A 10493-nucleotide genomic window follows, 5' to 3' on the forward strand; every position below is an offset into this window, starting at 1 on the left:
TTTGGGTCACTACATAAAAACCTTGACCCCCTCCCACACTTTAAGCATTGCATTGTCCTCAATGCAAAAAGTTAGAGATAGTCTTTTAAACCGTTTCCGTTTTAAAATTCACAATTTTGGTTCTTTGCCCCGCCCGCTTGTACAAAACAAAATAAAAACTTACAAACTTTACAAGGGTGTGCGTGTTTTTGATGGAGCCGCGCACTCGACTCCTTTTTCGGCTTAGTTTTCGTCCGAATCATCGGCTCCTTTGTTATCGAAGCCGAATCCATCCTTCATACCAAACGTGAGCATATTATCTCGATCTCTAATCGTCAACGTTCTCGCATCAAAATCTAAAGTCATTCTTGCGGTTGCTAGAAATCCTCGTCCCAATATGAGTGGCGTGAATTCATCCGGTTCACAATCCATAATGAAGAAATCCTCCTTATACCCAATACCATGAATAGTGAAACGAACATCTTCCGCAATCCCAATCGGATCATCAATCGTTTGGTTAGCCATCCGAATATTCGTAGTAGTTCGAACCAACTCTCGAATGCCTATTTCTTTTGCAATTTTAGTTGGCATCATGTTAACACTTGCACCCGAATCTAGCAATGCTCGGTAGGCCCCTTTCTTCTTGAATTGACAAATAACCGCAAACTCACCCGGATCTCTATATTTAATGCGAGGCTTATATTCACATTTCGGGTTAGGCTTAACATACTCTACTTCAATCGTCCAACCCTCGTCATCAACAAAATACGTCTTGGTGTTATTCATGAACCTATCCGTGTTCTTCTTTCCCCACATACTTTCAAGCGTCTTTCGAATCTCGTCTATATCTACCTCTTTTCCTTTATCTAACTCTGGTGTTTCCTTGATTGTGCCAACACCTATATTTTCAACTCCCTCCGAATTTTCATCACTTTTCTCGATATCCACTTGTTGATCATGGGAAATGCCCCCACACTCATCATTTGGACAGCTTTCACCTATATCTACCGTGTCATCCACCACATTTTCAACGACCTCCTCACTTGCTCCATTCTTTTCTACCTTAATTTTCCTGCAATAATCTTCAACAAACTCTCTTTCGACTATATAGGCTGAAGGGAAACGCATATTTTCTGAATTACAAAACCTAAATGTCCCGTTTCCTCCTTCAAAAGTGATGCACCCCGCACCCGGGTCTAATTTACCACCCGCGGTTGAAATGAACCCCCTACCTACTAGCAATGGAACATCATGATCTGTTGGCATATCAAAAACGGTGAACGGTACCTCAATGAAAACACCTTTCACACTAACCATAACCTTATTAACCACCCCGAGTGCCTTACATGTAGTATTATTACCAAGCGTGATTTCGGCATCGGATTTCTTCAACTTACACAACGAACATTCACCATGAAAAAGTTGCTTGTACGTCTCATACGACATTATGTTAATCGAAGACCCCGAATTGGCTATCACCTTAAACTCTCGATGGCTACTAACAAGGTGAGGTAGCACCCCTATAATACTTAACTCAAATAGTATCTCGCCTGGGTCATCTTCTTGATAAAGAATCACCGGTTTACCGCGTGCACTCTCATCCAAAGGTAATTCTTCATAAAGATCATCAAAACATTCATCCGAAATAACTTCGGACACCGCATCCTCGGACGCATCATCAAATCGCCCATCATCTTCCCACTCAACAACATCAGGCACATGACTAATAGAAACATTTTGATCAAGCCATGAGTCAACACTTTCTTTGCTATCACCTTTTCTCGGTTCATTCACTCTAATCACCCTAAGTTGTTGCATTTGCATAGGTTCAAACTAGATTGTTTTGACTACTTTAGCATCATCAAGTGACAACCCGGTAGCAATCTTCAACCGTTGCCCATTAACTAAGAACGGCTCCCCACCTTTCGGATCCTTAATCTCAATTGCCCCGTACGGAGTAACCTTAGTAACCACATAAGGACCGTTCCACTTACTTCTTAACTTCCCCGCAAACAACTTTAACCTAGAGTTGAATAACCACACACTTTGCCCCACTTCAAACGTCCTTCTACTAATTTGCTTGTCATGAAAAGCTTTCATTTTCTCTTTGTAAATCTTTGAACTTTCATACGCCTCACATCTAAGTTCCTCTAATGCTGTCAAATCCAACTTTCTTGCATTTCCTGCCTCATCTAAACTCATGTTCACCTGTTTAATAGCCCATTCTGCACGATGCTCAATTTCAACAGGTAAGTGACATGCCTTCCCATAAACAAGTCGATAAGGTGAAGTACCAATAGGGGTTTTAAAAGCTGTCCGATAAGCCCAAAGCGCATCGTCTAGTCTTAGAGACCAATCTTTGCGATTAGGATTTACGGTTTTTTCCAAAATTCTTTTTAATTCCCTATTGGATACCTCCACTTGTCCACTTGTTTGGGGATGGTAAGGCGTAGCAATACGGTGATTTACCCCATAATCCCTTAAAAGTTTAGCAAAGTAGGAGTTCTTAAAGTGTGAGCCCCCATCACTAATTATGGCCTTAGGTACACCATGACGACAGAAAATGTTTTTCTTGACAAATTTAAGGACAACTTTGTGATCATTTGTTCGTGTAGCCTCAGCCTCCACCCACTTGGAGACATAATCCACGGCTACCAAAATATATTCAAAACCAAAAGACGGGGGAAAAGGTCCCATAAAATCAATACCCCATACATCAAAGATCTCACACACCAAAATTGGGTTCATGGGCATTTCATTACGTTTATATATTCCCCCCATTCTTTGACACCTAGCACAATTTTTGACATATTCAAATGCATCTTTAAAAATAGAAGGCCAAAAGAAACCTGAATCGAGTACTTTGTACCCGGTTTTCTTTACCCCATAGTGTCCTCCGCATGCAAAAGTATGACAATGTGCCAAAATGTCCTTATGCTCCTCTTCCGGCACGCATCTCCTAATGATTTGGTCGGGTCCAATTCGATAAAGAACCGGATCCTCCCAAATGTAATGCTTAACCTGTGACAAAAAGTAATCCCTCTTTTGCTTGCTCCAATGTTCCGGTATCTTGTTAGTCACCAAATAATTCACAATATGAGCGAACCAAGGTACCTGCACAACACTAAACAAACATTCGTCCGAGAAATTCTCCTGGATCGGTTTAGTAGCGTCAAATGGTGGCGGGGGTATCCTAGATAAATGGTCAGCTACCACATTTTCTATACCCTTTTTATCCCGTATTTCTAAATAAAACTCCTGTAACAACAATATCCACCTAATCAATCTAGGTTTAGACTCTTTCTTCTCAAGCAAGTGCCTTAAAGCACTATGGTCCGAAAACACTACTACCTTAGACCCCCACAAATACGATCTAAACTTGTCTAAGGCAAACACAACTGCTAGCAACTCTTTCTCGGTGGTGGTGTAATTGATTTGGGCATCCGAGAATGTTTTGCTAGCATAATAAATCACTACCGGCTTCCTATCAACTCTCTGTCCCAAAACAGCCCCTGCTGCATAATCACTAGCATCGCACATTATTTCAAAAGGTTTGGTCCAATCGGGTGACTGTAAGATGGGTGCTTCGGTCAACTTTCGCTTAAGGGTGTTAAAAGCTTCTTTACATTGGTCATCAAAGTCAAATGGTGCATCCTTTAGTAGCAAATTACATAATGGCTTAGAAATGACGCTAAAGTCCTTGATAAACCTACGGTAAAAACCCTCGTGTCCCAAAAACGATCTCACCCCCTTAACATTGGTCGGGTAAGGTAGGGTAGAAATAAGTTGAACCTTTGCCCTATCGACTTCAAATCCCCGTTCAGACACAATATGTCCCAAAACAACCCCTTCCCTAACCATGAAGTGACTCTTTTCCCAACTAAGAACTAGGTTGGTTTCGGTACATCTTTTCAAAACTTTTTCTAACATACTCAAACATGACTCAAAAGATTTGCCAAAAATTGAAAAGTCATCCATAAAAATCTCTAACGACTCACCTATTAATTCAGAAAAAATGCTCATCATACACCTTTGAAAAGTCGCGGGTGCATTACATAGACCGAAAGGCATACGCCTAAAAGCATAGGTTCCATATGGACAAGTAAAAGTCGTTTTCTCTTGGTCATTAGGATGAATAGGTATTTGATTATAACCCGAATACCCATCCAAGAAACAATAAAATTTCTGACCTGACAGTTTTTCGATGATCTGATCAATAAATGGCAAAGGAAAGTGATCCTTTGAAGTTGCAGCGTTTAGCTTTCGATAATCAATGCACACCCTCCAACCCGTCACGGGACGAGTTGTGATCTTTTCACCTTCCTCAGTCTCCATCACCGTTATTCCTGCTTTCTTCGGCACTGTTTGTGTGGGACTTACCCACTGACTGTCTGAGATAGGGAAGATTATCCCTGCATCCAACCACTTAAGAACTTCCTTTTTTACCACCTCCTGCATATTTGGGTTTAACCTGCGTTGTGTATCGCGAGCAGGTTTAACCTCAAGATCCGTGACTATCCTGTGCATACATACCGAGGGACTTATCCCTTTCAAATCAGCTATCATCCACCCTATTGCAGCTTTGTACTTATGAAGAACTTCCATCAAAGCTTTTTCCTGCACACCTGTCAAATCTGAAGCAATAATAACTGGCAAAGTGCCGTTAGTTCCCAAAAACGCATATTTCAAATGAGACGGTAAGGGTTTTAACTCAAGAGTCGGTGGTGACTCTAGTGAAGGTCTCGTGTTAGTATCAATGGATTTAGGTAGTGACTCATATTTATGAGTCCACGGTGGCAACCTAGAATCCATTGTACTTGCTACCGCTAATTCTACCGCTTTGACCTCTTCACACTCGACATCCTCTTCCTCACCTAAACAAAATATCTCTACTGGGTCGTCGGTTATTAGGTGAGAAGTATGCTTATCAACTAACTCATCAATCACATCTATCCTATAGCACTCATGGACATCCGGTGCGCGAAGAGAATGAAAGATGTTAATCCTCATCTTGCGGTTACCGAAGGATATGTCCATGGCACCCGTTCTACAATTAATATGAGCATTAATGGTGGCCAAGAACGGGCGTCCCAAAATTATAGTGGGTTGGGTATCTCTATTCCTAGTCTCAATATCCATAACAACAAAGTCTACCGGGTAATAGAAAACCTCCACTTTTACTATCACATCCTCTAGTATCCCCCTAGGCGTTTTAATTGATTGGTCCGCTAATTGGATAATTATGTCATTTCGTTTCATTAGGCCCAATTCAAGTCGGTCAACTAGACAAAAAGGTAAAATGTTAATGCTAGCACCTAAGTCCAATAACGCCTTTTTAACATTCACATTCCCTACGGTCACAGCTATCAATGGGGTTCCTGGATCTTTAAACTTAGGTGGAAGTGTACCCGAGACAACCGCACTTAGGTGCTCGGTTAACTCCACCTTCTTAGGCAAGTTTGCCCTTTGCTTTCTCTTTTGAGTGCAAAGGTCCTTCAAAAATTTAGCATAAGAAGGAACTTGCCTAATAGCATCAAGAAGGGGTAAATTTATTTTAACCTACTGAAAAGTTTCCCACATATCCTCTTGTTGTGGTCCCTTCTTCCCATAAGGGAATTGGTTCGGGGACTCTAGGGCCTTGGGAAATGAGACGGTTTTTGATTCCGTCTCCACTTTCTCGGTCTCATTAACAGTTGGTTCGGTCAATTTCACCCCCTCCCCATTGTTATCACTTTTACTTACCTCATCCTCATCAAGAACAATAGGAGACTTACTTGACTCCGGTTGCTTTACCTCTGTTTCTCCAACTTTATTATCATACTTTTTCCCGCTTCTCAAGGTACCTACCATATTAACACTATGACCCTTTCCTTGCTCTTTGTGATTTGGATTCAAAACCGTGTAGCTTGGAATGGTTCCCGGTTCCCGATTACCCTTACTTTCCGCAACATTACCTATCTCCTTGGCCAAAGCACCAATCGACTTATTTTGTACCTCTATCATCTTTCGCATTTCGGATATAAAAGCATCCATCTTAGCATCCGAGCTAGATGGTTGGTTGGATGAAGTACTAGTTTGGTTTTGGTTGTGGTTTTGGTTTTGGCTCTGAGGTTGGTAATTGTGTTGGTTTCGGTTGTTAGGGTAAGGATTTTGATAATTTCGTTGGAAGTTGTTCGGTGGTCTAAATTGGTTCCCTTGATTAGCATTCAGCGCGTTGTTATTACTCCAACTAAAATTTGGATGATTCCTCCAACCTGGGTTATATGTGTTAGAGTATGGATCAAACCGCCTTCCCTGAACCTCATTAACTTGTTCTTCCACCAGTTGTTGATTTACCGGTGGGATCCCATTTCTGCATCCGTATGCATAATGAGAAGGATCTCCACAAATCTCACACACTTCCTGTACCTGCGAAACATTACAAGCAAGACCCTGGTTTGGGCTGTTAAATATAAGCATTTTTAAGTCATCCAATTCTTGCTCTAAATTCCTAGATGAACTTCCCGAGTCGGATACATGGTTTACTCGGGAAGTACTAGGTTGCTTACGACTAACTGAAGCTTGGGTCTTTGACCCCTTGCTTAACTGTTCAAAGAAGGTCCACTCTTCCTCACTAGGTCGAGTTAAAAACGCCCCCCCACTAGCGGCCAAAAGAAACTGCCTGTTTTGGGAATCTAGACTATCATAAAAAACTTTTACCAATTCCCACTTGGGTATCTCATGATGTGGACACGCCCTAAGTAACTCCTTCAGACGCTCGTACGCTTCATGAAATAGTTCACCTGGTAACTGTTTAAAAGACTTAATTTGCGTACGCATATCTGAAGTTTTACTTATGGGATAGAATTCTTCTAAAAACCGTTTTTTCATTTCCGCCCAAGTATTAATACTACGGGCGGGCAAGGAGAGAAACCATCTTTTTGCTTTTTCCTTAAGTGAGTAAGGAAATAATCGGAGACGTACCTCATCATCAGTGAAACCGTTTACCTGATTAGTAGCACAAATCTCATTAAATTCGGTGATATGTTCGTATGGTTCCTCGTTAGCCATACCTCGGTAGGTTGGCAAGATCGAAATCAGTTGAGGGCGGACCTCAAATCGTCGGTTGTTTCCTCCTGCCTGTGCAGGATAAACAATGGGTGAATGATCCTCAAAATCACCCGGTTGGTAGTAGGTATCTACTCCCCTTGGTTGGTCAGCCATATCGTCGCGTTGCTCAAAAACTTCCTCTTCAGTATCGGAATCTGACTTAGGAGAGTTTGGTGGAACAATTGTATGTGACTCTAACTGTACTTGACTTGATGCTGAAGCCACTGTTGAACCCTTAAGAATTCTTGAAGCTTTTCGATTAGCTTTTGCTGATTTCTCGATTTCTAAGTCTAAAGGTTTAAGATTTTTGTCTCCCAAACTCCGAGTTTGCATACACTAACCTGAAATGAAACAAAAACAAGAACACCGAGCGTAAAACTGACAAAAATAAGAATAAACAAAACAATATTTTTGGATTTTTTATTGGTTTTATGATTTTTATGGTTTTTTGTAGTTTAACAAGAAAGCAGATAAAATAAGAGCTTGCAAATCAAGCGCACACCTCCCCGGCAGCGGCGCCAAAATTTGATCGATGTCGAAGGGTCAATCAAAAATAGCCTAATTACTCTAACTTAGCTAGGGTAAGCAGGATTCGTTCCACGGGAAGTTATGGTCAACAAGCAAGCAATTTCCAGAGTTTGTTGTTTGTGATTAACTAACTTAACTATAAAACTACTTAGATTGATTACTACTTAAATTTAAACTTAAACAAAAGTGCAATTGAAAATATTGAAATGTAAACAATGAGATTAAAGCCTTTATCCTTTCACAATCCCAATTTAGCATGCATTCATTCAAACAAGCATCATGTTTATCAATTGTTGATCAAATCTCATAGACAAGACTTCTTGAGTTCATTAATTCTATTATCTTGAGATTAAATTATGCAACCTAGACAAAGTGTCTTTATCCCTAATCTAATTAACACTAAGTTGGATCAAGAACACACTGTTAAATCACAATAATCTAACTTGCAATAACAAAGTATAGAACTTGCATTAATCAACAATCAACTTGATTCATAACATTATAATTCAAAAGTATTAAACATCACAAATCACATAATCTTGAATGAAATCATACATAACTCAATTGTTCATGGAAAGGATAAAGATTAGATTACTAGCCAAGCATGATGGTGGTGAGAATCAATAAAATCCTTGACGTTTGCATGATGATTGAACCTTGATCTTGACTTTAATCTTGAAAGAATGGTGATTTGAGTGAAGATTTTTGATGTTTTTAGGTGTTCTCTGCTGCAAAAACTGGTAGGGAAAAGTTAAAGTTCGTAACCCTAAAGACCTCCTTAAATAGGGGTTAAGAAATCTTATCCAAAAGCTAATTTTCGTCATTCCCGGATTCTGATTTTTTGTACTGGCGTAAATTACGCCTGGCTGGGCGTAATTTACGCCTTTGCATTTCCTGCTCAGCGTATTTTTACGCCTCCAAGTGATTTCTGTTCTGAGAGACATCTGAGTGCTGGCGTAAATTACGCCCAGGATGGCGTAATTTACGCCTTTGTTACTCCTGCTGAGCCTTGTTTTTCTTCCAAATCACGTCCATCTTCCACTGTCTTTCACTCAAAACTCCATTTTTGCACGTTCTTTTGCACCAACACCTTTAATACCTGTAAACACATAAAATTCCATAAAAGTATCTCCTTGTTCACTTGCGTAACGTTAATTTTGCGTATTTAGTTAGAATTAATCGTGACAATTAAGGAACGATCAGGGATGAGAATACATGCAGGTTTTATAAATGATTTACAAAATAGACACAAGTACGTGAAACTACATTCTATGGTTGAGTTATCGAAATCGAATATGCCCCTTTTTATTAAGTCTGGTAATCTAAGAATTAGGTAATCTACGTAAAGCTTTTTAAACCTTTATTTATGAAATATATAAAAATATATGAAGTCTGGTAATCTAAGAATTAGGTAATCTACGTAAAGCTTATTAAGTCTGGTAATCTAAGAATTAGGTAATCGAATATGCCCCTTCGTGAATCGCCGGTCAACTTGGGTGGTCAATTGTCTATATGAAACATATTTCAATTAATCAACTCTTAACAAGTTTGATTGCTTAACATGTTGGAAACATTTAATCATGTAAATATCAATCTCAATTAATATATATAAACATGGAAAAGTTCGGGTCACTACAGTACCTACCCGTTAAATAAATTTTGTCCCGAAATTTTAAGCTGTTGAAGGTGTTGACGAATCTTCTGGAAATAGATGCGGGTATTTCTTCTTCATCTGATCTTCATGCTCCTAGGTGAACTCGGGTCCTCTACGAGCATTCCATCGAACCTTAACAATTGGTATCTTGTTATGCATAAGTCTTTTAACCTCACGGTCCATTATTTCGACGGGTTCTTCGATGAATTGGAGTTTTTCGTTGATTTGGATTTCATCTAACGGAATAGTGAGATCTTCTTTAGCAAAACATTTCTTCAAATTCGAGACGTGGAAAGTGTTATGTACAGCCGCGAGTTGTTGAGGTAACTCAAGTCGGTAAGCTACTGGTCCGACACGATCAATAATCTTGAATGGTCCAATATACCTTGGATTTAATTTCCCTCGTTTACCAAATCGAACAACGCCTTTCCAAGGTGTAACTTTAAGCATGACCATCTCTCCAATTTCAAATTCTGTATCTTTTCTTTTAATGTCAGCGTAGCTCTTTTGTCGACTTTGGGCGGTTTTCAACCGTTGTTGAATTTGGATGATCTTCTCGGTAGTTTCTTGTATAATCTCCGGACCCGTAATCTGTCTATCCCCCACTTCACTCCAACAAATCGGAGACCTGCACTTTCTACCATAAAGTGCTTCAAACGGCGCCATCTCAATGCTTGAATGGTAGCTGTTGTTGTAGGAAAATTCTGCTAACGGTAGATGTCGATCCCAACTGTTTCCAAAATCAATAACACATGCTCGTAGCATGTCTTTAAGCGTTTGTATCGTCCTTTCGCTCTGCCCATCAGTTTGTGGATGATAGGCAGTACTCATGTCTAGACGAGTTCCTAATGCTTACTGTAATGTCTGCCAGAATCTTGAAATAAATCTGCCATCCCTATCAGAGATAATAGAGATTGGTATTCCATGTCTGGAGATGACTTCCTTCAAATACAGTCGTGCTAACTTCTCCATCTTGTCATCTTCTCTTATTGGCAGGAAGTGTGCTGATTTGGTGAGACGATCAACTATTACCCAAATAGTATCAAAACCACTTGCAGTCCTTGGCAATTTAGTGATGAAATCCATGGTAATGTTTTTCCATTTCCATTCCGGGATTTCGGGTTGTTGAAGTAGACCTGATGGTTTCTGATGCTCAGCTTTGACCTTAGAACACGTCAAACATTCTCCTACGTATTTAGCAACATCGGCTTTCATACCCGGCCACCAAAAATGTTTCTTGAGA

General features: G+C 40.0%; 2 pseudogenes; one reads left to right on the forward strand and one right to left on the reverse strand.

Annotated features, from left to right (window-relative positions):
• Positions 1-1812: 1812 nt before the first annotated feature.
• Positions 1813-7401, reverse strand: LOC139870527 (uncharacterized; annotated as a pseudogene).
• LOC139873988 (small nucleolar RNA R71) lies at positions 6695-6808 on the forward strand (annotated as a pseudogene).
• Positions 7402-10493: the final 3092 nt, after the last annotated feature.

This window comes from Rutidosis leptorrhynchoides, chromosome 10, assembly GCF_046630445.1.
Source record: "Rutidosis leptorrhynchoides isolate AG116_Rl617_1_P2 chromosome 10, CSIRO_AGI_Rlap_v1, whole genome shotgun sequence".
NCBI classification, from domain to species: domain Eukaryota; kingdom Viridiplantae; phylum Streptophyta; class Magnoliopsida; order Asterales; family Asteraceae; genus Rutidosis; species Rutidosis leptorrhynchoides.